Raw genomic sequence first — 6788 nt, 5'->3', positions numbered from 1 at the left:
TATAAATACATGTATAACATATATAATTTTATAGACAAATATATATTTTGTGTAAACAAAAATAAATGTATAATATATGAACATTAAAACAAAGTTTTATATAACCCAATATATAAATGAGCTTATTTATATACTATATGCATAAAAACTGAGGGCTTCCCAGGTGGCGCATTTGTAAAGAATCCTCTTGCCAATGCAGGGCACTCAAGAGACATGGGTTTGATCCCTGGGTTGGGAAGATCCCCTGGAGTAGGAAATGGCAACCTACTCTAGTATTCTTGCCTGGAAAATTCTATGGACAGCGAAGCCTGGTGAGCTACAGTCCATAGGGCTGCAAAAGAGTTGGACACAACTGAGTATGCATGCATGCACATGTAAAAACTATGTAACTTATATGCAAATATACATGTATTGAGAGAATATATACATATATACTATTTTTATATACTACCTATATCAGAAGATGTTTATGTGCAGCTCAGTCATGTCCAACTACTTGTGACCCCATGGACTGTAGCCCATCAGGCTCCTCTGTCTACAGGATTTTCCAGGCAAGAATAGTCGAGTGGGTTGCCATTTCTTTCTCCAGGGGATCTTCCCAACCCAGGGATCAATTTTGCATCTCTTGTGTCTCTGGCATTGGCAGGCAGTTTCTTTACCACTGGTGCCACCTGGAAAGCCATATCAGAAGATAAGATGGGATTAATAAAAATGCAGATATTGACCTGTACTATTAAAAAGAATTATATAAAGATGAGGTCAGGATTCTAGTTGTTTCAAAAACAGACTGATTTGAGTTTTGCTAAAAGTTTACCTTTGAGCTTCCTGGCAACCAAGAGAAAAGAGCAATATATTTCTTTGTATCTCATAGTTAGACATCCCTCTGTTTGCTGCTAAGTCGCTTCAGTCATGTCCGAATCTGTGTGACCCCATAGACGGCAGCCCACTAGGCTCCCCTATCGCTGGGATTCTCCAGGCAAGAACACTGGAGTGGGTTGCCATTTCCTTCTCCAATGCATGAAAGTGAAAAGTGAAAGTGAAGTCGCTCTGTCGTGCCCCCGACTCTTAGTGACCCCATGGACTGCAGCCTTCCAGGCTCCTCCGTCCATGGGATTTTCCAGGCAAGAGTACCGAAGTGGGGTGCCATTGCCTTCTCCGAGGCCGTCTATAAACACAGTGGTGTCTGACTCTTTGCAACCTATGCACTGTAGCCCACCAGTCTCCTCTGTCTATAGTGTTAAAGTTTCCTTAGGCATTTTAGGGTAAGATATAGTAAATACTAAGTTAAAAATTGTCTTCAGTAGCAAAGGTATACAAGGACACCAGACAGTGATCTAAAATTATTTTTTGCCTAAGTTATGTAAGTTATTCCACTGAAAAATCAACTAAGTTCTTTTTGGGCTTCCCTGGTGGCTCAGTGGTAAAGAATCCACCTGCCAATGCAGAAGACACGGGTTCTACCCCTGGAAAAGGAAAATCCTACATGCTGTGGAGCAGCTAAACCTGTGAGCCGCAACTACTGAGCCTGTGCTCTAGAGCCTGGGAGCCCCAACTACCGAGCCTATAAACCACAGCTACTGAAGCCCTCGCTACTAGAACCCTTACTTTGCAACAAGAGAAGCCACTGCAATGAGAAGCCTGCGCAGAGCAACTAGATATTCGTCCCCACTCATCGCAAGTAGAGAAAAACCCGCACAGGAATTAAGACCCAGAATGGCCAAAAATAAATAAACAATTTAAAAAGTGAAAGTGAAAGGTGCTCAGTTGTGTCTGACTCTTTCTGACCCCATGAACTGTAGTTCATGGAAATCCAGTTTAGTGACCAGACTAAAACTATGCACAATTTAGCATATCAGTTTGTAATAAACAAACTTCTAAAACACTTGAAATCTTTGTAGAATAATTTGATAACCTTCCCGTAATTTTTTTTAAACAATTGTAACCCAAATTTTCTAGCTCACAATGTCAGATTGACTAAGATCCCCCTGTAAAAGACATATGGATTTCCTGGTTTCTCTAACATTTAGGATTCAAGCAGTTCTGTAAGAAGTTCAGCACACCCTAGTCACCCAGCTTGATGCACTTTGAAGAATTGTACTCTGTGGTTTGGCCCTATTGCTTTGCTTTCTGCAAATGATACTAATATTGTGGGCAACTCTCACAGCTTCACTAAACACCCCAAGTAAAGGAGTTTCCAAGGAGTGAGTGACCAAGACTTTTAATTTTGACACTGCCTCATGTTCACTAAGTTGTCATTCCTAGAGCCAGTGAGATGGAAGCAGAGTTGCACCAGAACTCCAAGGTGCTCAAAGTCATAATTAAAAAAAAAAAAAAAGCCTGTTATATATTTTAATAATAGTTGTTGATGCCCACCTATATCCCTTTTCCTGCTCCAGTACACCCGACCACAGCTGTGCTTGAGGCGAGTAGGAACTGCCTCACACAGAAATAGCACAGAGATTAAGCTGTCCTTGGGAGTGGTCTTTAGTCAATGTATGATTGATATGGGGGTGAAAAAACTCAACCCCTTAACCTCAGCATGGGATCCACCTCTGCAGTACTGTTCATGCTTTACTCTTCTCCTACGGAGGCTGACACAACTAAATTTCAGTTCAATCCCCATTTTGCTCATTTTCTCTTACTCTGACTTTCTTAAAGTTTCCTTCTAAAAGCACCATATGCACAAAAGAATCACTTGTAACAGAATCACTATTTCAGGCTCTTCTAGGAAACATAACCTAAGACATATACCTTGTTTGAACTAAACTGTGGGCAGAATGAGTCAAGTCTGGCCACCAAAGAGTTTGTTTATAATTCATGCTTTAATGTCTCCTGTTTCTGAACTAGATAATAGAAGAAGAAGAAGAGAAGTTGCTCAGTCATGTCTGACGCTTTGCAAACCCATGAACTATAACCCACCAAGCTCCTCAGTCCATGGGATTTTCCAGGCATGAATACTGGAGTAGGTTGCCATTTCCTTCTCCAGGGGATCTTCCCGACCCAGGGATTGAACCCTGGTCTCCTGCATTGTAGGCAGATGCTTCACCATCTGAGCCACTGCTGCTGCTGCTGCTGCTGCTAAGTCGCTTCAGTCGTGTCCGACTCTGTGCGACCCCATAGACAGCAGCCCACCAGGCTCCTCCGTCCCTGGGATTCTCCAGGCAAGAACACTGGAGTGGGTTGCCATTTCCTTCTCCACTGCATGAAAGTGAAAAGTGAAAGTGAAGTCGCTCAGTCGTGTCTGACTCTTAGCGACCCCATGGACTGCAGCCCACCAGGCTCCTCTGTCCATGGGATTTTCCAGGCAAATCTGAGCTACTAGGGAAGCCCAAATTAGATAATGGTTATCATTAATTTCGCTTTGTATCCCCTTTTCTCCTATAACATATCAGCAAGGCAACATTGGTATTGTACAAGTAGATGCTTAAAACTATCTGGGATCGGGGTGAGGGTTGCTTTAAGCATTCCAATCTCTCTGGCCCTACCAACGGGCCTCTAGGATTCTTAGCCTGCTGCTAACCTAGTGTGTTCAACAGAGTGTACACTGAAGAGTAGGAAGTTGCTCTTGATTTTTTTCATATACAGTGGGGTTATGCTTAGAAACAGTAAGCTCCATTCACAGCTGTATGTGCTTAAGTAGAACACTCTTCTCGGCTTACAGTTGATGTTTACTTGGAGTGACTAGGTGACCTCTTAAGTTCAGTGGTCTAGCTCTTCTCCCCCCATTCATCCTTTGGGGTATGATAGATTTCTCTTTGTATTAAAACCCAAATATATCCTATTGCTTATTATTTTATCCAAACAACTGAACTCAAACCACACTCTATTTTAGTAACTCATCTCCTGTGTATCCCAAGTTGAGTCAGGTAACACCCTCTGGAGAGGAAAGCCCATGTCCAAGACCAAGGTGAGCATCTTCTTTTCCTTTGGGGTGAGTCTCTCCCTCGTTCTAAATGTTGTATGGGTAATTAAGAAGAGTCCACATCCCTTCCATTACCCTCAGTCCTGGAAGCCAGTCATCTGCCCGGTTTTTTCTAGCCACCGTTTCACACAGAAAGCACATCAAGTTTCCACACCAACAAAATAAGCGTGTCCTCAATTCCCCAGAAACCCATTCTAATGGTCCTGTATTCTCATAACAGGCATGCACAAAAAGCTCCCACTGAGCACTTTCTACACAAAACGGCCCTCTTCTCCATTCTGTCTAAATCAGTTATATGTGTTCTATGCCTTTAAATCCCTTATAGCTCCTGTCATTTTGGCCCTAAGTGGTTTGGGTGCATAATTCTCTTCTCTTAATTGACTGTGCCTTATGACAGGAAACATATCTTAGCCATATTTATATCCTCTGCACTTAGCAGAGTTTGTCCTCAGCAGATGTTGAATTTATAAATGGATGGACATTTGAGTGAATGAATGGACTTGACCTTTTATTCAAAATAGTTAAAAAATAATTGATGGTTGCCTCTTCCAAACCATAACCTATTTAGAAATGAGAGTTTCCAAATGAATTGCTATTTTTTTCTTTTTTCTAGCATGAAGATCTCAGGTTTTTAGGTAAAGAAACCAACAAGATTGGCAACTTATTCCCATTAAATGCATATACTTCAGAGTTGTTAGCCTTTACCTTGTAAGTGAAGTTAGGAGGAAGAAACACTAAGTTAAGGCCTGGGAAGGCAGCAGTAAATTATTGAGCACTAATCATAAATTACAGCAACTCTGGAATTTGGAAATTAATGGTGATGGGAGGTTGGGGGGTTTAAACATGATCTGCATCCATTAGTGCAGCGCAGGCTTTTTATTGCCATTTTCCACTCTTCTTCTGAGAAAGCCTATCATTCAGGGACACTATAATTAGATTCCACTGCAAGTGATGAGAATAAAAAAGGAGTTTCAGGAACTGCAGCAGCATCCTCTGCATATGATTGTTTATATTATTTTCTTTGGGCACTGTTTTTCCAGTATTATTTACATAATTTTTAAAGTGATATCAAATTCTGCTGCATTTGGGCTCTTGATGTAAGCCAAAAGGGCTGGTGAAGCAATCTATTACTCTTGACATTTCAGGCCAGTAATAATTTTACTGGGTAAAACCCAAAAAATTAGAACAAAGATGTGCTCTGTTGTTTACAAATTGAAATATGATGTAAGTGTTTTCTCCTGAAGTCAAAGTAAAGCCCCAAAGTGGAGCTTCTGATAGTTGCAATGCTTCTGGAGTCAGATTTTGAAATCTCTTTTCTATACTGTGGAGTCAGTGTCTCAACTGGAGACTGGAAAAATGAAGTCCTTTATTCTTATTACATATTCAACACTTTTTGTTTCTTCTTTATTGTTCGCTTTTTGTATTTTTAAATTTATGAACATGTCTGCCCCATCCACTAACTTATTAGCTCCTGGAACAGCAGAAGTCAAGCCTATTTCACATGTACACACATTTTGGAGGCCTTGGTTTATTAGCTGTGTAAGAAATGCATCATATTCTAATTAAAAATATACAACGTGCATATAAACACTCAGTTATTGTATATTGCACCTATTCACGTCTTTAAACATAAAGCTCAATATAGAGCATCTACACTTCTTCGTCTTAAGCTTTGTATTGATTTTCTATTGCTGAATAACAAATTATCACAAACAGTGAGTGACTTAAAACAACATAAAATTATTATCTTACAGTTTCTGTGGCCCATGCATCTGTCACAGCATCCATTCACTGGATGTTTCTTGAAGGCGTCCTAATAGCAAATAATCCAGTTTTTGTGCCCACCTATCACAAACCTGAGCTCCTGAACAAATTAGACTCAGGAATTTATTTTTACTGATGTTTCATGGTCAGAAATGCAAATCAAGTTTCAATACAATCATTAATTTTAAAAAACATTAAAAAGCACAACACATTTTTGAGCAATTGTTTTCTTCTAGATTCTGTGCAAACATTTTATATACATTATGCTTTTTTCAAAATGAGGAAACTAGATAGAAAGGGATTTCATTATTTATCTAAGTCAGACAGCTAGAAATTATTAGAGTCCAAATTTAAGTCTGAGACTCTGAAACCACACTTCTACTCTAGTGCCATTATTTATCACATTATTTTCCATCTTGCTAAATATCAGAAAAACCAATTCTGTCATTTTGCATAGTCATTCCTAAGACTCTCGGTTATGCGACCAGATTAACTCCTGGATAACTTGGTAAATTGGTTGATCCCAGGGTCAGGAAGATCCCTTGGAGTAGTAAATGCAACGCCCTTCAGTATTCTTGACTGGAAAATCGCATGGACAGAGAAGTCTGGCGGGATACAATCCATGGGATTGCAGAGTCAGACATGTCTGAGCATGAGAACAAGTTTAGTAAATTAAAGTTGGATGCATTGATTTATACTTACTAGACTTTTCATTCATGAACAGTATTAGTTATTTGATAAGTTTAAAATATTTGAACTTATTCATATTTTATGCCTGCATGCATGGGTGCATTCTATGTTGCTTCAGTCATGTCCAACTCTTTGGTCATCTGATGTGAACAGCCAACTCATTGGAAATGATCCCAATGCTGGGAAAGATTTAGGGCAGAAGGAGTAGAGGACATCAGAGGATGAGATGGCTGGATGGCATCACCGATGCAATGGACATGAATTTGGGCAAACTCCAGGAGATGGTGAGGGACAGGGAGGCCAGATGTGTTTTAGTCCATGGGGTTGCAAAGAGTTGGACACGACTTAGTGACTGAAAAACAATATATAAATAATCATAACTTGAAATTAGCTAATAATTAATTTTTAATTT

This window comes from Bos indicus, chromosome 29 (assembly GCF_029378745.1).
Source record: "Bos indicus isolate NIAB-ARS_2022 breed Sahiwal x Tharparkar chromosome 29, NIAB-ARS_B.indTharparkar_mat_pri_1.0, whole genome shotgun sequence".
In the NCBI taxonomy this organism is placed as follows: Eukaryota; Metazoa; Chordata; class Mammalia; order Artiodactyla; family Bovidae; genus Bos; species Bos indicus.
The sequence above is the reverse complement of the archived record's forward strand: the minus strand, read 5'-3'. Positions refer to the sequence as shown.